Genomic DNA, 25,091 nt, shown 5'->3' with positions numbered 1-25,091 from the left:
GAACTGTGATTTTTAAAGAAACAGGCTAGGGAGAGGCCAGAACTGTGCCACAACCCTTATGTAACCAAAACACGCCAACCCACCCCAACCACCAATGGCTATGAACTTTATCTCCACCATCCCACAAATTCATTGGGTGAAGTTTCTACGGAATCCAGCAGGGTTTGTTGAAATTGAAACTTCATATAGAATGTATTGCCCAGCCTGAATTTATTAGAAAGCTGGTCCTCCGTGGGGCATTTGTGGTTTAGGGAGGCAATAATATTGAGTTTGGGGCCAGACAAGATCTCAAGTCCTCTTTCAAAAAAGCTGAACTGCCATTCTCCAGTTTCTGGCTATTGTTACAACAACGTTTTAATAAAGAAGTTGCTTTTGTTTTTAAAATCATTTTCTTAGTGTTCATTATTCACTCGGAACGGCTCCTTGTTTTCTGGCTTGGCTAATTTTTCCTTACTGTAACCTGCAAAATTCGTGCTAAGAGCAATGGTAGATTGTGTAGCCTCCTCCTCTCCCTCTCTGGCTGCCCACCCTTTTCCCTCTGCCTTATGGGTGGCATAGAACCCCACAAACCACTGGCCCCTTCTTCCAGCTCCTCCTCCTGCCCCCTATCTCCTCCGCCTAGCCTTCGGACTCCTGGGGAGTCATGGGAAGGTTGGACGAAGGAGCGTAATACATGGTCTGGGAGACATGGGGAAGTTTTGGGATTTGGCCTGACTCTTAACACTGCCAGACCCTCTCCTCCAAGCCTTTAAGAGAGTTAACTTGACTGATCTGTCAGCAATGGAGGTCTTCTGAAAGCTTTTTCCTCCTGCTCCTGGTCATTAATCTCTCTAATCCTCTTTTTTGCTGAAGAACTATTGTGCACCATCTCAGCTCATGTGGCGCAGCCTGCAAATGGCTTTTGCAGCAGTTCGTGCCTATGTGTAAGGTTACTCCCATTTCTTCCTGTGAAACTGTGAAAACAACAACACATATTGGATTTTTGAAATCATGTTTCTAGGGTGTGCCACAATCCGGCTATTTTTTGTGACCAGTAGCCAAAGCAAGGTATGGTCTATAAAAAGGGACTTTACAGAATGCAATCATCTATCTGAAGGTATCCTCTCTTTGAAAGACTGTCTTTTTCAAGTTTAGTTTAAAACCAAGAGAAAGGAGGAGAGCAAGAGGGGCCTTGAAGTTGCCCACCAGCACTTAGCACCTAGACAGCAAACAGCACAGGGAGAAGGGCCAGCTGACTGCACCGTTGCAAATAATAATAATAATAATAATAATAATAATAATAATAATAATAATAATAATAATTTATTTATACCCTGCTCATCGGGCTGGGTCTCCCCAGCCACTCTGGGCCGCTCCCAACCGAATATTAAAAACATAATACAGCATTAAACATTAAAAACTTCCCTAAACAGGGCTGCCTTCAGATGCCTTTTAAAAGTAAGATACTTGCTTACTGCCTTGACATCTGATGGGAGGGCATTCCACAGGGCAGGCACCACTACCGAGAAGGTCCTATGCCTGGTTCCCTGTAACTCCACTTCTCGCAGTGAGGGAACCACCAGAAGGCTCTCAGAGCTGGACCTCAGTGTCCGGGCAGAACGATGGGGGTGGAGATGCTCCTTCAGGTATACTGGACCGAGGCTATTTGGGCTTTAAAGGTCAGCACCAACACTTTGAATTGTGCTCGGAAGTGTACTGGGAGATCTTTCAGGACTGGTGTTAAATGGTCTCAGGGACCACTCCCAGTCACCAGTCTAGCTGCGACATTCTGGATTAATTGCAGTTTCCGAGTCAACTTCAAAGGTAGCCCCATGTAGTTTGTTTGTATTCCTTTTGAAATTTGATTTGCAAATTTGTATCTGTACAAATAAATTAGCATATACAGATCTGATGAAAATCTGTGTCCTCCATTTCTGAATGACAAATTTCCTCCCCTCTGCCCATTTTGATGATGTGCAAGAAGCTATCCTCATACACAGTGAAATATACTCTGAGTCGAGAGTGGATTTCATGCTCTTTATTCAGCTCATAGTGGTGAGGAGGAATGAAAATGTCCCCTCAAAGTATCTGCTTTATATACATTATTTACACAATGGGCTACACGTGATTGGCTAATTCCGGAATTCTCCTGTAGGCCAATCAGGTTGTGGATTCACTTCCATCTGGAGCCGGATTGGGTGGCTCCTGCAGACCAATCATACTGCTGCATTGTTCTAGGACCAGTCAGACTGCTGCATTTTGGATCCTATTCAACTCAGTACATAACACACAGTCTGACCAGCAGACTGATACAAAGCCAGGTTGCATTCCAGCTCAACAAAGCTACCATAAATAGGTAGTGGCTTGGGGTGGGCTTGTGTGAAATCTAACCTGCCTAAACACAGCATGCTGTTAATGTTAACTGCAATAAGTAAATGACACTCCTCATTTTAATTCATGAATATCCCATTCAACAAATGACCACTTGGGAGCCATAATTCAGCCCACCCTGACCTAGGGATGGGTCACTTACAACGAAGCATCGTTACCATTTTATTCTTTGGATGACCAGCTGCAAAGGAAGAAAAAGTTGCGCCAGAGAAGGAATTTTGATCCAAAGGTACAGAAGGCCCCCAGCTGACAGGATAGATATGACCCCTTTCCATTCATCAAATGATTGATCTGATGACTAGGGAGGGTGGATTTTCACCCCCTTCATCAGGTGGTGGGCTGGGTATAGAAATGTAACTCTGTATGCCCATCTCAATATCATGACTTTTTGTCTCTATCAAAATTTGTGGGGGCAGAAAAATTTGCTTGTGGGGGTGTGTGTGAATTAAGTCCTCAGGTTGGGGTTAGCCACCTCTGCCCTGGGGACAAAAATTATGAGCTCCCTTTCCAACAAAAATGTATATGGTGTTACCCACAATTTACTTCTTGACTAGAGCAGTAGCATCTTCCTTGGAATTTGAGTATCACACAACCTTGCTGGTGTGCGCAGAATTTAGGTATTTAGGGGATGGGATGAGCTGTGCTGGTGAAAAGATGTACCAGTTGGTGACATTAACATGCAAAAAGCATGCAGTCTCGTTTGTAAGGAAATGATATATATTTGAAATAAATGTCACCAGACAAGGTGGAAGCGGCTCACTTAGTTGGCTTCTTTTCTTCCACACTATCTGAATCTCTCATTCACTTGCATATGGAGGGAATCAGAACACTACTCAAAAAGTTGTCTTGGGCAAGTAACTTATCTGTCATTCTTACCCATCCCAAAAGTTGCCGGGAAGTTAAAATGCTGCTCTGAGTTCTCTGAAGGAGGGGAAGAGGATACAAAACAAGTAGATAAAACACGAGTACATGCTGCACTCTGTCAAAGGACAAATAGCTCTAAATGGGAACACTCATCCCTCAGTCATGGGTATCCTTTCCCTGATTTGATCCATAGCTTTTATGCATTCAAAAGTACTACATGCCCAGTGGAATTTGTATTTCTTTTTATTTGAACAGCAAGCATCGTATGCCATGGTTTCAGATGCAGCGGCTTAAAACACAGCAAGGTTGTTTCTTCTCTGCCTCATTTCAAGTTGCATTCTTACATTCCTGTACATGCCAGGATGTGTGTCTTCAGCTGATGAGCATCAATTGTTTGTCACAAGAGACTAGGGCCCTGCGGGACTTGACATCTTTCCGCAGGGCCTGCAAGACAGAGCTGTTCCACCAGGCCTTTGGCCAGGGCACAGCCTGACTCCCTCCCTCGGCAATCTTCGCGGAGCTCTGGCCCACTGGTTGCCATTGGTTTGAGTTGAATAAATTTTATAATGAATGATTTTAGAGTGTTGTGTTGTGTTGTGTTGTACTGTTGTACTGTTTTATTGTTGTTAGCCGCCCTGAGCCTGGCTTTGGCTGGGGAGGGCAGGATATAAATAAAATTTATTATTATTATTATTATTATTATTATTATTATTATTATTATTATTCCCTGTTTGCTGCTTCCCAACTCCTATTTATGTCCTGTGCACATGCACAATGGCTGTCTCGCATGTACACACCTGTGGCTTACGTTCTTAGATCAGTAAGGGTTAAGGGCAAGCACAACAAACAGCAGCATTTCTCCAGAAACTATGGGATGCAGATGGATCGGGGCTAACATCATGTATGCTCAGCTTCAAATGCCAGCAGTGGGATTGTTCTGGAGCCAGAGCAAATGGTTATGTGTACACAGCCTTCACCGTGAATTTCTTCTGAAACATCTGTAGTGCAGAAGGGGGGCCATAGGCAGCAGTAGATTGCATGTTTGGCATACAAAACCCCATCTTCTATTCCTGGCATCTTCAGCTAAAATAATAAAGGGCATTCAAGGGCTAGGAAAGGGATCTCTATCAGAGACCATGGATTGCTGGTGGTGCTCAGAGCAGCGGTTTTCAACCTGTGGGTCCCCAGATGTTGTTGGACTACAACTCCCATCATCCCAGAGCTCTGACCTTGCTAGCAAGGGATGATGGGAGTTGTAGTCCAACAACATCTGGGGACCCACAACTTGAGAACCGCTGGGCTAGAGGGACTCATGGTCCTGCTTAGTACTAAGGAGCTTCATCTTTCTCCCTCATTGTCAAGAGTTGTTTGTGGCTCTGGGGGCAAGCACTGGTCCAAAGCCAGAGTGGGTGTGCAGGGGATGTGACAACTTTCTTCAGATCTCAAGCACAGGAAGTCAGGAGAGCTGCACTAAGACAACACTGAGCTAAATATGGTCTTGTAACAAGTTGCTGATTCCTTTTCTTCTGGTTCATTGTATCATAGCCTTGTAAATGAGCCAGCCAGAATTACAAGCCCACCATGGAGGAACAGAACTTCTTCTCGGAGTTGGAATGCCCTCCCCAGAGATTTCCAGCGTGATAATCTTTACGGAGCCAGGGGAAGATATTTTTATTCTCGCAGACCTTTGAATTTCAGTTTGGATTTTAGATCTGGGCACAAATGGATTTCTCTGTGCTTTTTCATAGGTTGGGTTTCTTTTTATAGCAATTTTACTCTGGTCAGGTGTTACGCTGGTTCTATGTTCCTATGACATTTGTGCTGAGATCGTTTTATAGTTTGCATTGCATTTGTATACGTCCCTGGTTTTTTGAAAACCACCCAGAGGACTTGGGTTGGTTGTCGGCTTGAAATGACACCAGATCAACCAGCAAGCAAACAATTAATGCTTCTTAGCCTGCTGTGGACTGGGAGAAGAGGGAAGGAGAGTTCCCTCCCTCTTGCATTATTAGCCTGCTGATTTCTGTGCTGACCCCAGAGGAGGGACAGAGCACTCTGGTCCCCCTCTGCAATCCCACTTATTTGCCAGCATAGGATTCCTTATGATCTATTACTCCACTAAGCCTAGTGGGCATCTCTTTCTCATGTACTTGAAAGCACACGGTCCTTTATAACTGCATCAGTGGTCTAGTGGAAGGGAAATACATGGGGGAGGGGCAGTTCTGGTACTTCTTTCAGAGCAGGAGCAGGGAAATAATCTGCCAGAGGAGTAGAGGTCCTTGCCCTGACATGTCCATGAGGTGACAATGAAGCTTTAAAGTTTTATTGTGGTAGGTAAACATAGATGAAGTCACAGAATGAAGAGAATAATAAAGCAGAGGCTGTGTATGTAATGTACTGAAGTTCTCACCCTGAGCCAGCTTGTGGATACTGTAAATAGTTTTCACTCAGGTTCACATATGCAAATTGAAAGTGATGTTCAGTGATTGGATAGTTACAGAAAATGGTTGTTGTTGCATTGTAGTGGAGCTCTAAATAGGCAGGCTGGCTGAACCCTTCAGTTCAGTTCTGGCCTGTGAATAAACAAGAGCTGTTTGAAGAATCGCTGTGTCGTCTGATATGTTCACCCACAACTTAACAGTAACAATTGTAAAGAATCCAATCCCCTTCTCCTGGTACGCGCCAGTCATATAACTCCTGGGTAACTTGCACATTTGGGACCCCTCCCCTTTTATTCTGCATTCATGATAATCTGTGTTCATGGTGGTATTGGGGCAATTATACATTCTCAATACTGTTTGCACTTACTCAAGTTTCAGGGTAGACATACTGCGTTGTTTCCACTCAGTGCATGCATGGCCTGTAACTTTCTGCTGAAATCCTGTTTTTTTGTTTGTTTTTTAATATCACAAATGTTCTAGGTTTTGGTCCCACTTTAGCTGCCCTGTAGTGCAAGAGTGCATCTTCAGATAACAATAAATAAACGAAAAGCCACTTTGTATCACTGAAATGCTATTTAAACGATTTATTATAAGTTTCACTTTACATCAAGCAACATAATACATGAGGAGTGTAATGGCACTTTTCATATTTAATAAATAAGAACATCAGTGCATTTTAAAGCTGTCTGCTGCTGTCAACTGAAATTTCCTGCCTGCCCCCATGAAAGCAGAATGAGAACCCCCTGGAGTCTTGCTGCAAAATGTAGGTCAGGCTCACCTCAGAGTACTCCAAGCCTTGTTCATAGCTAATGCAGCTTTTGCAAAATTAAAGAGAAATGACAGGCAAGAAGTTCTTGGTAAGTGGCACAGACGGGGACTACTATAGTAGCGGGGATATCTGGTAACCATTAAACCAAACTGATTATAAAGTAGTATAGAAAGCATGGGAAAATGAGTCAATAGATTTTTAAGCTTGTGTGCCAATGCAGCAACACCTTATGGCTCCCTAGTCTGAAGTGTGTTGTCCATTTCTTTCAATGCCAGAAGCAGATCTGGGTTTGCCTCCAATTGCACCATGGACTTGCTCCTGCCAAAGAAATGAGTGGGACAACTCGTGTCTCCACACCAAACACTTATTTCACCATCAATGCCTACTGGTATCTGCACTATACCCTACCCTCCAACATTTCTCCAATGAAAATAGGGACATCCTATTCCATACCCTCCAACATTTCTCCAATGAAAATAGGGACATCCTATTCCATACCCTCCAACATTTCTCTCATGGAAATAGAGACATCTTAAGGAAAAGTGGGACATTCCAGGATCAAATCAGAAACTGGGACGACTTCTGTAAATCCAGGACTGTACCTGGAAAATAGGAACACTTGGACGGTCTGCTATATATTTAAAGCAGTGTCATACCACTTTAAACCGTTGCGGCTTCCCAATAAGAAACTGTAGTTTGTTAAGGGTTCTGAGAGTTGTTGGAGGCCACTATTCCCCTCACGGAGCGACAGTTCCCAGAGTTCCCTTGGAAGAGAAACTGACTGTTAAACCATGAACTGTAGCTCTGTGAGGGAACTAGGAGTCTACTGACAACTCTCAGCACCCTCAGCAAGCTACAATTCCCACGATCCTTTGGGAGAAACTGAAGGAGTGAGGACCAAGGGTCCACCTGGGTCCACTTTGGAGAGCCAGACTGAAGCCATTTTATAAGAAGCAAGCTAAAAGCTAAAAGCTATTTCTCTCCTCTGCCTGCACACAGCATTTTTGTAAATGCAGCAAATGTGGTCAGAGCACTTCACACCTGCTCTAGCCATTGACCCAATTCCAGTAAACACACCGAGAATAGAGCGAACAACAGGAAAGATGTAGCCCACCACAAAATAAGGTGAGAACACGGATGGCCAATGTGGTTTTACAAGGAATTGCAAATAGGTCAAGAGGATTATAAGCTTACAGCGCCACCTAGTGGATAATGCAGCTTGGAACCGAAGGGCCACCATCAATTCTTTAATTGGTTGAGCTTCAATGAATATGCATAAAGGGGAATGTTTAAGGGGGGTGGGTGAAGGGGCTGAACTTTGCTTTGCCTAAGGGGATAAAAACTGTCTGCCCCTGGTGTTCGGGGGCATTCTCTCATTTTTGCTGAATGTACCCACTTTGCTTTGCTTGTCTGACAAATAAACCAAAGTCAATAAAACTTCTGTTTTAAAATATTGCTGCCTGGATTTTTCCATTCTGGTCTGGATTCTGAAGTCTCCAACAAAACTATGGCAGTTTACTCCTGCCAACCTAGCAGTTCGAAAGCACCACAAAAAGGGCAAGTAGATAAATAGGGGAAGGTAAATGGCGTTTCTGTGCGCTGCTCTGGTTGGCCAGAAGCGGCTTAGTCATGCTGGCCACATGACCCAGAAGCTGTACGCCGGCTCCCTCGGCCAATAAAGCGAGATGAGCGCCGCAACCCCAGAGTCGGCCACGACTGGACCTAATGGTCAGGGGTCCCTTTACCTTTACTTATGGCTGTTTAAAGTGGTTTGATGTTGCTTCTCAATATGTCACCACGAGATAAAAGCCATGTAGGAGAAGTTTGCTACCCGTGGTGGTTAGAACAACACTTCAGTGACACAGCCAAATGGGTGGAGACTGACTGCATGGGCCTTTCTCATCAAACGGGCCTCTTCTTCTCTTGACAGGGTGCCAGTTTTGTGGTCAGGGGTGTGGCCTGGTAAGAGCCACATGGGCGGCCTAGATCGGTTCACCATCCCAGCTTTAAAGAAACAATTGGAAGGTAAAAAAATAAATGTGCATTGATTTGGTTGGGTATGCTTATCATGGAGAGCTTGCCTTCAGAGTCATTTACCTTTTCAAAAGCACAGCACCAGCCCATGAGGTCTATTTGTTACCTAGGGCATTTCTAGCGCCTAGTATTCCCATTTTATGGCTGCCTTTTTGCAGCAATGCAGCACAAGTTTTCGTTGCATCATCCGATTGCTTCTAAGCAACGATTGTTCCATCCACGTGAAGTGGATGTATGAACAGTTCAGAAATGATCTGATTGCTCACTGAAGTTATATTAACAGTTCTTTGATCCTGTATTGAGTGCTAAGAACAAATACAAGGATTTCCGTGTATTGACCTTCCTGGGTCAATAGCAGTGTGGGATAGCTTGGGTGAGAAAACGTGCCAATCTCTCCCCCCCCCACCCGCCTTGTCTTTCTGTATTACTTGCTTTGCCCTCACAGAACATTTCCCTTCTGGCTCCCAGCCATTTCAAACGGAGATGTCACCTATCTCCCGTCTCATGGTACAACACTTGCTCATGGATCTTAATTACAAGTGCTCTGTTCTCACCGCAGGGTTAATGATGGTTTTCAAGGGGTGTCGGGTGAGTTAAGTCATTTCCATTTCAAAAAGTGAGAAGTTACTGACCCACAGGCAGCTGTATGGAAACACCCTGCTCACAATTCTCTTGAGCCAAGAAATTTCACGGCATGTATATTGCAGCATCTAGTAGTTTGACAGTCGACCACTTTGACACGAAAAGGAAAATAAGCCAGCCGCCTTGACTAGCAGGCCTGTAATCATGCAAGTGGCTTCTTTTGACTTATTTGTGCTCTGTGTAGGAAAGTGACTAATAAAGGCTTTAAATAAAACATTCAAATTCAGGTAGGTAGCCGTGTTGGTCTGACTCAGTTGAAATAAATTAAAAAATTTAAAAATTGTCCAGTAGCACCTTAGATACCAACTAAGTTGGTTCTGGGTACAGTATAAGCTTTTGTGTGAATGCACACTTCTTCAGATACACCAAAACAGAAGTCACCAGACCCTTATATTATGTTTCAGTGTATCTGAAGAAGTGTGCATGCACACAAAAGCTTATACTGTACCCAGAACAAACTTAGTTGGTCTCTAAGGTGCTACTGGACAAATTTGTTAATTTATTCAAATGCTAAGTGTTATTAGTGTTGCTATTATTAATAATACAATATAGTAATAATGAACCCCTGATCTGAGTGTGGATCCTTGGGTGTTGTTGTTGTTTAGTCGTTTAGTCGTGTCCGACTCTTCGTGACCCCATGGACCAGAGAACGCCAGGCACCTCTGTCCTCCACTGCCTCCCACAGTTTGGTCAAACTCATGCTGGTAACCTCGAAAACACTATCCAACCATCTTGTCCTCTGCCGTCCCCTTCTCCTTGTGCCCTCCATCTTTCCCAACATCAGGGTCTTCTCCAGGGAGTCTTCTCTTCTCATGAGGTAGCCAAAGTACTGGAGCCTCAGCTTCACAATCTGTCCTTCCAGTGAGCACTCAGGGTTGATTTCCTTCAGTATGGAGAGGTTTGATCTTCTTGCAGTCCATGGGACTCTCAAGAGTCTCCTCCAGCACCATAATTCAAAAGCATCAATTCTTTGGCGATCAGCCTTCTTTATGGTCCAGGTCTCACTTCCATACAACACTACTGGGAAAACCATAGCTTTAACTATACAAACCTTTGTTTAAACTGAAGAAAGTAGGAAAAACCACTGGGCCGGTAAGATACAATCTAAGTCAAATCCCTTATGAATACACAGTGGAAGTGAGGAACAGGTTTAAGGATTTAGATTTGGTGGACAGAATCCCTGAAGAACTATGGATGGAGGCTCGTAACATTATACAGGATGCAGCAACGAAAACCATCCCAATGAAAAGGAAATGCAAGAAAGCAAAGTGGCTGTCCAAGGAGGCCTTACAAATAGCGGGGGAGAGAAGGCAAGCAAAATGCGAGGGAGATGGTGAAAGATACAGGAAATTGAATGCAGATTTTCAAAGAATAGCAAGGAGAGACAAGAAGACCTTCTTAAACGAGCAATGCAAAGAAATAGAGGAAAGCAACAGAATGGGAAGAACCAGAGATCTGTTCAAGAAAATTGGAGATATGAAAGGAACATTTCGTACAAAGATTTCCATAATAAAGGACAAAAGTGGAAAGGACCTAACAGAAGCAGAAGACATCAAGAAGAGGTGGCAAGAATACACAGAGGAATTATACCAGAAAGAAATGGATGTCTCGTATACCCCAGGTAGGGTGGTTGCTGACCTTGAGCCAGACATCGTGGAAAGTGAAGTCAAATGGGCCTTAGAAAGCACTGCAAATAACAAGGCCAGTGGAAGTGATGGTATTCCAGCTGAACTATTTAAAATTTTAAAAGATGATGCTGTTAAGATGCTACACTCAATATGCCAGCAAGTTTGGAAAACTCAGCAGTGGCCAGAAGATTGGAGAAGATCAGTCTACATCCCAATCCCAAAGAAGGGCAGTGCCAAAGAATGCTCCAACTACCGCACAATTGCACTCATTTCACACGCTAGCAAGGTTATGCTTAAAATTCTACAAGGAAGGCTCAAGCAGTATGTGGACCGAGAACTCCCAGAAGTGCAAGCTGAATTTAGAAGAGGCAGAGGAACCAGAGACCAAATTGCAAACATGCGCTGGATTATGGAGAAAGCTAGAGAGTTCCAGAAAGACATCTACTTCTGCTTCATTGACTATGCAAAAGCCTTTGACTGTGTCGACCACGGCAAACTATGGCAAGTTCTTAAAGAAATGGGAGTGCCAGATCACCTCATCTGTCTCCTGAGAAATCTCTATGTGGGACAAGAAGCTACAGTTAGAACTGGATATGGAACAACTGATTGGTTCAAAATTGGGAAAGGAGTACGACAAGGCTGTATTTTGTCTCCCTGCTTATTTAACTTATATGCAGAATTCATCATGCGAAAGGCTGGGCTGGATGAATCCCTAGCCGGAATTAAGATCGCCGGAAGAAATATCAACAACCTCAGATATGCAGATGACACAACCTTGATGGCAGAAAGTGAGGAGGAATTAAAGAACCTTTTAATGAGGGTGAAAGAGGAGAGCGCAAAATATGGTCTGAAGCTCAACATCAAAAAAACGAAGATCATGGCCACTGGTCCCATCACCTCCTGGCAAATAGAAGGGGAAGAAATGGAGGTAGTGAGAGATTTTACTTTCTTGGGCTCAATGATCACTGCAGATGGTGACAGCAGCCACGAAATTAAAAGACGCCTGCTTCTTGGGAGAAGGGCAATGACAGGCCTAGACAGCATCTTGAGAAGTAGAGACATCACCTTGCCAACAAAGGTTCAGATCCTTGGGTAGCAAGAATCAACTCTGTTGACAAATGTACCCAAGAAATGTTGTACGATTTCTCCACCCATTCACAGATTTTTAAATGCCTATTTCTTTCTCTGCCTTTATTTTCTCCCCCTCTTGGTTTTCTTCTTCTTCTTCTTCTTCTTGTTAACTATAATTATATAGTATCTTGATCAGAAATGTTTCTTATTTGCTATGTCGTTTTCAAGACTGAGATTACATAAATGCCACACATTGTCAAATTGTTATATTGTTAAAATTGAATAAAAATCATATTTTTAAAAGGAAAAACAACAACACCCAAACACTTGAAGGAGGTTTCAGGAGGTCTGAGGGAACCCCAACATTTGCAGAAGTACAAAATCCACAATGGGGAGAAGAAGAAGAAGAGTTTGGATTTGATATCCCGCCTTTCACTCCCGTTAAGGAATCTCAAAGCAGCTAACATTCTCCTTTCCCTTCCTCCCCCACAACAAACACTCTGTGAGGTGAGTGAGGCTGAGAGACTTCAGAGAAGTGTGACTAGCCCAAGGTCACCCAGCAGCTGCATGTGGAGGAGCGGGGAAGCGAACCCGGTTCACCAGATTACGAGACTACCGCTCTTAACCACTGCACCACACTGGCTCTCAGGGGAACCTTCCCCTGAAAACAGCCCAGTGGGGGTGAAGCAGGCCCAGTGAGCATGGAATGATGGGACTATACTAAAGGAGAGATCTAAGAACTGATAGAAGTGGTGAATGGAAAGGAAGAGGACATGGTTGCCCTGAGCAGGAATATTGCATGCTGCAACATTTTGTTGCAAGCCCCACTTGCTGCCGCAGCAGAAATATTAGTAGTCGTAATATAGTAATATCTAGATGCTTTTCTGTAGACCCTTGGCAGAAACAGGAGAGGAGGAGCAGCCAGAAACAACTGCAGGTCAGGCAAAACTTTTGCCATCTCTTCCTGCTTTGATTTCCTGCTCTTCCCACTGATTCACAGCAGCTTGCTTTGACTTCTGGGTGGAGTGGGGAGTGAAAAACAAAAAGGCAAAGAAAGAAACAGAAAGTCAGGTTGACATGGCTGACTCTTCCGGACTACTGATTACTGGGCAGGGAGGGGAGTGTCAGGGTTCAAGTTTTTATTTTCCATTGCTAGTTAAAGGTAAAGGTAAAGGTACCCCTGCCCGTAGGGGCCAGTCTTGCCAGACTCTGGGGTTGTGCGCCCATCTCACTCAAGAGGCCAGGGGCCAGCGCTGTCCGGAGACACTTCCGGGTCACGTGGCCAGCGTGACATTGCTGCTCTGGCGAGCCAGAGCTGCACACGGAAACGCCGTTTACCTTCCCGCTAGAAAGCAGTCCCTATTTATCTACTTGCACCCGAGGGTGCTTTCGAACTGCTAGGTTGGCAGGCGCTGGGACTGAGCAACGGGAGCGCACCCCGCCGCGGGGATTCGAACCGCCGACCTTTCGATCGGCAAGCCCTAGGCGCTGAGGCATTTACCCACAGCGCCACCCGCGTCCCCATTGCTAGTTAGTATGCAGGAATTGAAGTAGTAGCAGTTTTATCTGTTTAGCTATAAGCCATCCCTTTTTTTGGGGGGGGGGGAGAGTTGAGGCACAAATTTGCCTCTTACTTTCCTGGCAAGCAATACAAACAGAAACACGCCAACTAACATGATTTTCCTTGTCCAACTGAAATATACTTGGAGTCAAGTGTGAATTTTATGCTCCTTATTCAGCTCGTGGTAGCAATGAATGACACTTTCCCCAAAACGTCTAGCTATATATACATTATTTACACAAAGGGCCCTGCATGGTTGGCTAATTCCGGGCTGCTCCTGTAGACCAATCAGGTTGTGGATTCACTTCCTGCAGAAGCCTGATTGGCTGCTTCTGCAGGCCAATCAGGTTGCGAATTCACTTCCACCTGAAGCTGGATTGTGTGGCTCCTGCGGACCAATAAGACTGCTGCATTCTGGATCCTATTGTTCTAGGATTCAGCTCAGTACATAACACCGACAATGAAAAGCGCACAAACTCACTTGTTGTCACTAGTGGGAGATATAGTTTAATATTTCTATATTGTATGGAATGCTAATGTTTATGCGTTGTCATCCCTCCTTTTCTATTCCATTTCTAATGTATATATGTAAATAATGTTCTACAACACAAGTTGCTTGGTAGAATGAGAGACTGAGATTGGTAAACCCCATCAAACTCAGGTTTACTGGTACTAATTAGACAGGTATAGGCAGTGCTTTTTTCCCTTAAAAATATGTTTAGGGGTACTCTCATTTTCCTACTCATATTGAAATACTGCCTCTCAATGAGGCCAAACTTAGATTCACAAAATGTTTAGGGGTATGCGTACCCCTGCGCCCCCTCCAGAAAAAAGTACTGGGTATAGGATTATGCTGCCATTTATTTTATTTTCCTAATCCCACGCATGCCATTGTCAAAGGCGAGTCAGATAGCAAGCCACCTAACTAAACTGCATGCAGCAGATCAATATCCTCACCTAACAGCTTCAAGTAGCTTTAATTATGCTGAGTGCTTGATGAACAAGTATCACTTCTTCCTCCAAACTGGCCTTGTGAAGAGTGGGAAATAGAGTTCACAGTTGTGTGTATTGCAGCAACAGTAAACAATATGCTGAGTAGAACCGTCTTGCAAACAAGGCGTAAGAAACTAGCTCTTCTTATGCATCTGCAGAGAACAGACTCTCCTATAGAAGCACACACTGGGCAGTTTATATATCTCCAATTGCAATACTTACTAGGTGCAGAATCCACTTTCTCATCACACCACAGATGGATAGGTCCTTAGCTAGTTAAATATAGTGCTGTATAATCAATACCATTCAATTATAGGTATGCACATTTGGTATATATTAAGGGTTGAAGTCAAGTGTTGGACAAGTGGAATGCAGCGGCGTCGCAATGGGGTGGTTGTGGTGCACTCCCGGTGCCACGTCTGTGGGGGTGACAAGAAGGCGCCCCGCGGCGGCGGCGCAGCCATTGCGCCTCCGCAGCCGCATGTGGAGCATCCTCCGTTCGTGGCTGCAGCCGCGAGCAGAGGATCCCGGTGTCGGCGGCAAACCACTATGTACAGCACATGTGCAGCTCTGTACACATGCGCCATGTGGAGTGACGCCGCACATGCACTGTACATAGCAGTTTGCTGGCGCCGCCGCTCCAGCTTGGGAATGTGGCCTCTCGGAATAATGGCATTGCTCCAAGTGAGTCTCCACCTTCTCCCATTATGCATCATCACTATGGATGCTAAGATGTGCCCTCTGCCTCTGAGCTCTCTGCTCTCCTACTTTCAATGCCCGCTGGGTTCTGGGAGGAGGGGTCTGGAATGCTTTCTAAAGATGCTGAGTTTGTCAGCTGTCTCTTCTTCTTCTTCTTCTTCCTCCCCCTCCCCCTCCCCCATTAGTTCCCAGTTTTCCCCCTCATCTGCTTCTGAGTTGTGACCTTTCTCCCTGTTGTAATTCTGGCTCCTTCTTCTCTGGAAGGGTCAGGCTGGGGAGGCAATCTCCACCATTCCTCCTTGGCCCAGTCCCTGACACATGGACTGATTGGACACAGAGGAATGGTGGGAAGAACCAGCTGGGGAATAACTAAGGGAAGAAGGCTCAGAGCCCGGGGAGTGGTGGTGGGACCAGAATGAGTAGTCAGATGGAGAACACTGGGAAGAGGGGGTGTTGGAAGCTGAGGAGGTAACAGGGCTTAGTGAGCTGGGAGAGTCCGTGGCAGAGAGAAGAACAGAATCAGAGGCAGAAGCAGAAGCTGAAGCTGAAGCAGTCAGGTGAGAGGAGAGAGGTTAAGAGGCAGGGAGGTGTCAGGCTGGTGAAGAGTCACAGGTGTCTCCCTCTCCACTGGAACCAGCTCCCCTCCCCCCTGTCTTCCAGAAACCAGAAGAGGCATGAAAAGGGAGAGCTCGGATTCACACAGGCCCAGTTTCCAATTGCTTGGGGAAAACCCCAGTGGGGAGGGGACTTAGCTGGCTGTGGGGAGGCAGGGGCTTTCAGTCTCAGCCCCTGATCCATGGGGCAAGACCTACTGCTGTGCAAATTAGGCCTGACATTCCACCAAGTCTGTGCAGATAATGTTATTGCTGATAAAGGGTCAACTCCAACTTGCGTGGTGTGTTTTATTGCAGGTTCGTTCCTGTCACCAGTCCATCTAGTTCAGTATTGTACACCGGGTCTGGAGGCCAGTCACATCTGGAGATGTTGAGGTCTGAACCTGGGGACCGTTTGCAAGCAGAGCCTGTGATCGACCACTGAACTTCAGCTCTTCCCAAACACCAGCAATTGTGTGATTGACCTACTTTGCATTGTTTCAGGTGACTGGTGAAGTCTGATTTTTTGAAAAGGCCTTTGGTTGAATGGTCTTTTGCTGGTTCGGTTTAGTGTTTAGACAGCTGTTCTGTACTTCCATTTCCCCCCTCCTGTGTGGGTATGAAAATTGATTTTCGTTGTTCATGTTTATATTTTGATTTTGCGATTGGGTTTAATTTGGGGGTGGCTGTCTGTTTTTATACTTCGGATCTGTTGGCTGTCTTGCATTCCTTTGGGAATATAGGCAGGGCAAAATGGTTTTTTAAATAAAATAAAATAAATGTGGTCCTTGTAACTGGGGTCTACTGTTTTACTTGGATTCATTGGCTTAAGGTAAAATAAATTAATATGCCAGCAGGCAGATCTTTCCTTCAGTCTACAAATGTTGACAGTGACATATGTACAAAGATCCATTGGAGTTTACGATAAGACATTTTCTGCCGCTTGGCTTTACTGAGGCATGAGAAAGCACACAGGGAAGGTAAATGCCAGAAACTAAATCTATGTTTATATTTCTGATAGGAAGCAGATTCTCTCTTGTGAGAGAGCTTGAATACGGCATGTGGTTTTCATCTGAATGCTATTACCAATGGCACCCACAGAAGCAGCAAACTGCATTGTTCTGGAAATCAAAGGGAAGGGAACCTCACAGACTATACTGGAAGATGAGTATAGAATTTATAGTTATAAATTGCAGAATTGGAAGGAACTCTGGGGGTCATCTAGTCCAACCCACTGCAATGCAGGGATCTTATCTAAGGCGTCTGTTATAGATGACCACCCGACTCTGCTTCAAAACATCTAATGAAGGAGAGTCTACAACCTTCCGAAGGAGTCCTTACTGTTGAATGGTTCTTAACATCTGAAAGTTCTTACTGATGTTTAGTTGAAATCTCCTTTATTGTAACTTAAAGCCATTGGTTTGGGTCTTCCATGCTGGAGCAGAAGTAAACAAGCTTGTTCCATGTTCCAGTGTGGTGTAGTGGTTAGGAACAATGGACTCGTAATCTGGGGAACCGGGTTCGTGTCTCCACTCCTCCACATGCAGCTGCTGGGTGACCTTGGGCCAGTCACACATCTTTGAAGTCTCTCGGCCCCACTCACCTCACAGAGTGTTTTTTGTGGGGGAGGAAGGGAAAAGGAGAATGTTAGCCGCTTTGAGACTCCTTCGGGTAGTGATAAAGCGGGATATCAATTCCAAACTCCTCTTCTTCTTCTTCCATGTGACAGCCCTTGAGATATCTGAATATATCTCCTCTTTCCCATGTTAAACGTACCCAACTCTCTCAACCGTTCCTCATAAGTCTTGGTTTCCAGACCTTTGATCATCTTGGTTACTCTCCTCTGCACGTGTTTCCTGTCACCCAGAATCTGACACAATACTCCAGGTGTGGTCTGACCAAGGCATAAGAGATTGGTACTATTACTTCTCTTGAGCAGGACACTATACCGTATTTTTCCGTGTATAACACGCCCCCGTGTATAAGACGCCCCCTATTTTCGGGGACTCCAAATTAAGAAAATGGGGGGAGATTGCGAAGAGTTGTTAAGCTTTCTTTGGGGGGGGGGAAATGCCGAAAATCGCTCACCCAGCAGACAACCGCAGACAATATCATGCGTCGCCAAAGCCACCAATCAGGTCGCCACCAGCACCCGCCAATTGCCTGCTGCAGCGGCAGCGAATCAATAACAGCCCTTGCCACAGCCACAGATCACCTGCCTGAGTGCTGATGACTATCTCCTGCTTGCGGCATCAACCAATCGCCCGTCCCCACAGTGCACTATCCGTGTATAAGACGACTCCCGATTTTTAACATATTTTTTTTTTAAAAAAAATCTTCGTCTTGTACACGGAAAAATGCGGTACTTCCGTTTCATTAGCTTTTTTTTGCTGCAGCATCATACTGTGAACTCATGTTAAGCTTGTGGTATGCTAAAACCCCTAGATTCTTTTCACATGTACTACTGGCAAGCCAGGAGGTGTTCCCCATTTTAAATTTGTGTAGCTGGTTCTTCCTGCGTAAGTGCAGAACCTTCCATTTGTTGCCCCTGGTTGTAAACTGAAGGGGTAGATAACAAAGTAGAGTGGTACCTCGGGTTACAGACGCTTCAGGTTACAGACTCGGCTAACAGTACCTCAGGTTAAGAACTTTGCTTCAGGATGAGAACAGAAATCGCGCGGCGGTATTGCATCTGCCCCCCCCCTAAGTTGCACATGTAGGTATTTCACCTCAGCATGTCTTTGGCAGTACTTTTATCCATTATACCTATAAGAAATTGCCATTTCCAGTCTGTCGGAGAAGACACGCAGGTGCTGTTTTTTGTTGTTTTTTCCATTGCTGGTAGGGATGGAAGGATCTGTCAGTTTCAGTTCTCCAGGCTTCTAATTTTCCCAGTCTTAAATTCAGTTCTCCATATTTCTGCAGCCATATGCAATTTTTTTTAAAAAAAAAATCCCTCATAAAAATACTTCGGCTAATACGCACATTTTTGCAAACAGTTCCTCCTAATACTTGGCAATTATGTGTGTTATTTTGACTCATATATATTCATATTTCTGAGCACTTTTCCCATTTATATATTCATCTTTCTGTTTCCTCCTTCCAGAAGCAAGCCAAGCCAGCTTCGTTATCAGGCCTGGGGATGGTGATGCAGTATAAAGAAAAGGAGAGCCTTGGGTGGGGGCATCTGAGGTGAGGGGGTCAAAGTGCTAGAGAAGGAACAGAGTTCTCCCGGACCTCCTTTGCCTGGAGAAGGTTGCACTTTTCAAGTGCTTTTATAGCTCCATGTCCAAGTAACAGCTTTGGCTGACATTGGAGAAACAGCAGAAATAACAACAACAACAACAACAACAACAACAACAACAACAACAACAATTTATTAGTTATGCCCCGCCCATCTGGCTGAGTTTCCCCAGCCACTCTGGGTGGCTCCCAATACAGCATTAAATATTAAAAAGTTCCCCAAACAAGCATATACAAAAAGCAGCATTTGCAAAGAAAGAAACGATAACTTCCTAGAAAGGCCATAAGTGGTATGGAGTGATGTCACCTGTGATTAATTCCCTAAGTTCAGGAGATTTCCTCATTCCTTGGGCAAAGCACACACTCTCGGTGAGGCTGAGTCACATCACATGGAAGGAATCTCAAACTCTGGCAAGATACGAATTAGCTGCAAAGGAAAAGGCTCCCGAAATAACAAGGAGTAACTTGACTGTGCCGTGGGTGCTGGAAGAAGTGCTCTTAATCACTCATTGGGGCAATGAGGATCCGTCTACAGGGATAGCCAATGCTGTGCCCTTCAGATGTTATTGGACTACAACTCCCATCAGCCCCAGCCAACATGGTTGCATAAGGCATTCGAAAACCAACTTTGAGCTCCTCTCTCTGGGTGCTTCCAGTTAATGGGCTGCTCGTGCAGATGAGCAGTACCCACGCGATTTTGTCATTGTCGAAATGCTGTCCCTCACTTCTCATTTGGAACAGCAGCCCATGCCAATTTCTTGTTCGCTGACAGCCTCCTGCTACACCCCTTGCTACATGCTCCTGACAGTGCTCTGATATTCTGTTTTATTTGGGGCAAGATGGCTGCTGAGAGGGCATAGCAAAACAACATGGCTGCCATTGCACGCATGGAATGACACAAAATTAGAGAAAGAGCAAAGGCCTCACTGCTCCCTCTGGGATTGGCCCTTCCCCTTGCCCCCTACCTCACACAAAGAGGCTGTCGCTGTCTAGTAACAATGAAGAGTGGTACCAGGAAATAATAAACAAGGGGGTCACCCCACACTTTCTCACATGTACACACATACTCATCACACACAGAGAGACTGCAGACGCACATGATTCTTTCTCTCTCACATATACCACACAGACTCATACATTTCACGCATCTCTCCTTTCCCCTCTTCCCAAGTATATCCTCTTTTTCACAGACCACACATACCTCTCACCATGGCAATCAACAGCAGCAACTCAGTTATTGAGAAATCAGGTGAGCACCACAGACAGTCCACTTGGTTGTGGACTTGGTTGTGATTGGTTGGAACGTGAAATAGATCATTTCTGATGACTCTGGATCTCCCTGCCTAGCAAACTTCACCTTCCTTGCCCTTCCACCAGCCCATTAAGGCTTCCTACTTTAGGCAGGCGTCTGGCCTGCCGAATTGTTGAACGTTTTTTTATGTCCTTGAAATATTAGCTGTTGCCTCTCATATCCTCTTACAGCTTTAGTTTGTGGCTTTCTTGTACTTTATTGTTTTAATGGTTGTTCCAAGGGAACTCTGACATTTTAAAAGAGAGGTGGGGTATAAACATGGGCGCAGCCAGGATTTTTTGGGGGTCAGGCTTCACGTTAAGGAGGCAGAACCTCAGTTAGTTAAGTATTTTTTATTGATTTACATCTGTCCCCCCTGCTCCCCTTGGCTATGCCCATGGGCATTAAGTCCCGTCCCCGCCAAATAAGCAAACATTTGACCTTCTCAAAGACATCCAGATACTTAGAAGTATACAGTCTGCTAATATTTTCCTTTATGACTGCTGTTACAAAACAGTAAACTAGATCTATACTTTGGAACCATACCGTTGAAACAGTCCATATTGTCATAACCACCCATATTGTCATAGCAGCCCCAGCTCAAGATGGTTTGCTGCCCTGAGGTGGGACTGTAAATAAAACCCACCTCCAAAGTCAAAATATATTCAGTGACCTTGGCAGAAAATCCCACAAGAGCATTTCCTCATCCCTGCCAGTAAAAAACACAATATTAAGTTAAATAACAATTCATTGCCCTTTCATGACACCTAAAATCTGCTGCCTGAGGCAACCGCCTCCCTCTGCCTAATGATAGGACTGGCATTCGGTTTTAGCAGTTTTCAATAAGTATTTGAGGAGGCCCTCTCACTCTAGGGGACACGGGTGGCGCTGTGGGTTAAACCACAAAGCCTAGGACTTGCTGATCAGAAGGTCAGTGGATCTAATCCCTGAGACGGGGTGAGCTCCCATTCCTCGGTCCCTGCTCCTGCCAACCTAGCAGTTTGAAAACACGTCAAAGTGCAAGTAGATAAATAGGTACTGCTCTGGTGGGAAGGTAAACGACGTTTCTGTGTGCTGCTCTGGTTCGCCTAAAGCGGCTTAGTCATGCTGGCCACATGACCCGGAAGCTGTACACCAGCTCCCTCGGCCAATAAAGCGAGATGAGCGCCGCAACTCCAGAGTCGTTCACGACTGGACCTAATGGACCTAATGTGCTGATGCAAGTTGTAGTCTGAAATATCTTGAGGACACTGGGTTGGGGATCTAGATTAGGATGTCTTCTCAAGGTATTTGGTGTTTCATCATGATCTTTACTCGCACTCACACTGGTATCGCTAATGTCTTCCTTTATTTTGACTTTAGCTTACTGAGAGGTCAAGTAAGTTGGAAAAATGTTTTATCCACAGTTTGACGCTGTGTATGAAGCTTGTACCTTTCATAAATCTCATTCATCCCTGGCATCGTGGAGCCATTGAGTTATCAAGTTCATTCCGACTGAGGCCGGCAGTTAAATAATGAGACAGTTTCATTGCTTGCATTGTTCAGAAATATTGCCGCCTTTTGGACCTCTTCCTGCTGGCTTTCCTAAGCAAACCAAACTCCTGCATGATATACTTATAGTCGTTAGCAGCATCCAGAGTTAAGTTTACATTTCTAGGTGCATTTGACTGCTCCATCGTTCAGAAATTGTCACCTTCACTTAACCGGCCTGGCTTGCACGTAATGGTAAGCCTGAGTTAAACAAATGGTATTCAAATTAAGTGTAAACATGAGTCTCGAAGGGATATGTGAAATAGGTAGTTTAAATATATGACTACGATTTAGGGATGCTTAAAAGAAATGGTTCAAGCAAGGGGAAACATATACATGAAGATGTTTTGCAGAAAAATGCCTGTCAGAGCTTCACACGTATTTCTTAGGTTTACTGCAAATGTCTTCAGTATGAAATATTCATGCAACTAAATGACACAGTTCTGTTGCAGATAATTCAGAGGGAATTTGGAAAACAGTATTAGGCAAAAGATCACACGGGAAGCCTGCTTTATACCTCAAATAGAAATCTGGATCTGAGAGCCGATTCAGAGGCACTGTAGATGACTGTTACAGGACTGTAATGGTTTGGAGTGTTGAACTAGAACAGGGGTCAGCAAACTTTTTCAGCAGGGGGCCTGTCCACTGTCCCTCAGACCTTGTGGGGGGCCGGACTATATTTTGAAAAAAATAATGAATGAATTCCTATGCCCCACAAATAACCCAGAGATGCATTTTAAATAAAAGCACATATTCTACTCATGTAAAAACAGCAGGCAGGCCCCACAAATAACCCAGAGATGCATTTTAAATAAAAGGCCACATTCTACTCATGTCAAAACAGGCTGATTCCTGGACTGTCCGCAGGCCGGATTTAGAAGGCGATTGGGCTGGATCCGGCCCCCAGGCCTTAGTTTGCCTACCCATGAACTAGAACCTGGCACAGCAGGCTTCGAATCCCCACTCAGCTATGAAGCTAATTGGTTGACCTTGAGCTCCCAACCCTTCAGAGCTGATTCTAACCCTTATGGCACATAAGCTTTGAAAAAACACCCCCTTCCTTTATAATATATTTAAATGATTCCTTCCTTTATAATATATTTAAATGATTCATTGAATAAAAAATATATATCTTCCAGCCATTCAGAAACTGTTTGGAGCATTAGAAACTCATCCCCCAAAATTTAAGAAGGGAAACAGAAACTTAAAGGACAAAACAGGACAGTCTCTCATTTCTGCTGTAAAGGGAAAGAAATTTAGAAAGGAATTGTTACCACAAGCTATGACTGCCCCCCCACCTCTGCAGTCCCAAAAGGAATCGGTTTTCCTAATTTCCCCACATCGTTTCGTATGCCCATGTCCAAAATTGTGAGGAACCCGAGCTGCCTCTTGCATGCTGACTTAACCTTTTCAAAAGTTGGAAGCTTATACCCATGCAAACACAACTTTTGTCAAAGGTAACTTACTACCAAAGATTTAAAACACAAACTACTTGCTGTAACTTTGATTTTTAAAGGGCAGGTTTTCTGTGGAATAATGATTATCTATTAGCTTGACTGATGCCCCTATCCTTTCAGTCTAGTGACATATGGCTTGGCTTTAGGGAGAACCATTCCCTGAGATGTCCACACTCCTGAAATCTTCCCTTAGTCAGAGACGGGGAACTTGTGGCCCTCCAGATGTTGACAGAGTACAACTCCCACCACCCTCGATCCCCCTCCATGCTGGCTGGGACTGAGTCCAACAACATCTGGAGGGCAGCAAGCCCTCCCCTACTCTTGCCTCGGATGGAAAAAGAGCAACAACGGGGTGTGTGCTGCCGCTTTGAAGAGACCGAGTCTTTCACAACATGCCACTGTCAATTAAAGATCTTGGAGCAGGATGCAATCAACTGATCTGCGCTATAAAAAATGAGCCCTGGATTGCCAAAAGAAACACTGTTGTTTACGAAAAGCTCTTCCTACAACCCGTGGCTCAGCAGCGCACAGCATTCAGGCGGACACGCCGCCAAACATGAAAGCAACACACATTCTGCACCTCCAGATGCTCACTTTTGTGCGCAGTAAACACACAGATGCACGAAAAGACGACACAATGGCAGGCTTAGGCATTGTGTATGCGCTGACGAGTTCAAATGAGACGATTCACAAATCCCAACAAAGAGGAACCCGTTATATAAATACTATTCTGCATATCTCTCCCCCCCCCCTCGAAGTTTTGCTGCTTTCCTGGTTCCTCCATGGGGAAGTTTCTCTGCCTCTTGGGTAAGCAGCACTGCTCCATGCCATTCCTTCAGGGACCTCCGCCAAACCCCCTCTCTCTCTAGCCTTACGAAACGCATGGAAAGCCTCTAGTGCAAACGCTGCTCCTCTGGGAATTCCTCACAGAAAGTCATGCAAACAAGCCTTTTTCTCCTCCCCAGCCCCCACGCCTGCACTTACCGCCTGTCAAGTCTCGGCACCTCTGTTTCGGGCTGCGTGGAGCGAGAACTTCATATGAAAGCTCGTCTGCATTTACCAGAAAGAAAGAAGTTTGGGTGCTTGTCCTCTAAGTGTCTCTAAACATGGTTTGCATAGCTGGATAGCGGCTTATCTCTGCTTTTCTGCTTTCGCTTCCATACATGGATCTGTTCCCAACAGTAACTCCAAGCTGTCGAAAAGAAGCTATCTGGCAGCTTTAGGCTTCATCTGACACGTAAACGATATATATATATATAATTTTAAAAAGTCCTAACCCTTTCTCTCCGTCACCTTTTGCAACCTTTGGCCCGTGCCACAAAGCCTCCCCCTTTTGCCTTTACCCCCTTCCCAAATCAACTGGAAGACAACATATTCCTTTTTGTGGCTTGCTGGAACAAATCATTTGAGACTAGTATATGCAACCATGAAAAATTGATGCTTAGGCTCGCACTGTGCTTAAAATGGCTTCAATCTCTAGTGTATCTCCCGACCGTTTGGCTGCTTCTTTTCAAAATATTTGTACAGTAATCGTCAAGACCCACTAAATATACATGGAAAAGAAATACACAACCTCCCCCCCCCCGCGCGCGCACACACACACACACACACACACATCCCTTCCCTTTCAAAAGGTTCCCAGCGGTTCGTCTCTAAGAATACCTTTCCCCCCACTTTAAAAAGGAATACTTTCCTTAGAGGTCAAGGGTTTTGTTTGTTAGGTCTCTTGGAACGGTTTCAAGACAATATACATCATGTCTGCAAGGATGGGAGGTTAAGAGTCGCATTTTTGTGGAGAGGCAAGAAACACAGAAGGGGAGAGGAGCCAAGACAATCCTGGTTTAAGAGGAGGCGCTCCTGCTGTCATTACTATTGGGCTAGGAAGGGGCAAAATCTGTCAATTTT

The 25,091-nt window shown here is 44.8% G+C and overlaps 1 protein-coding gene across 5 annotated transcripts in view; it reads right to left on the bottom strand.

Annotated features, from left to right (window-relative positions):
- SLC8A1 (solute carrier family 8 member A1) overlaps positions 1–24,684 on the bottom strand; it is a 301,989-nt gene extending 277,305 nt beyond the window's left edge. For 4 of the 5 annotated variants that reach the window (XM_083733171.1, XM_083733177.1, XM_083733174.1 and 1 more), the window contains exon 1: positions 24,171–24,684. The gene's annotated coding sequence lies outside the window, so the exon portion shown is untranslated. The remainder of the gene's footprint in view (positions 1–24,170) is intronic. The other variant, XM_083733167.1, reaches the window with a different exon arrangement.
- Positions 24,685–25,091: the final 407 nt, after the last annotated feature.

The sequence above is a fragment of the Podarcis gaigeae genome, assembly GCF_964106915.1.
Source record: "Podarcis gaigeae genome assembly, chromosome: 3".
In the NCBI taxonomy this organism is placed as follows: domain Eukaryota; kingdom Metazoa; phylum Chordata; class Lepidosauria; order Squamata; family Lacertidae; genus Podarcis; species Podarcis gaigeae.
The sequence above is the reverse complement of the archived record's forward strand: the minus strand, read 5'-3'. Positions and strand labels throughout refer to the sequence as shown.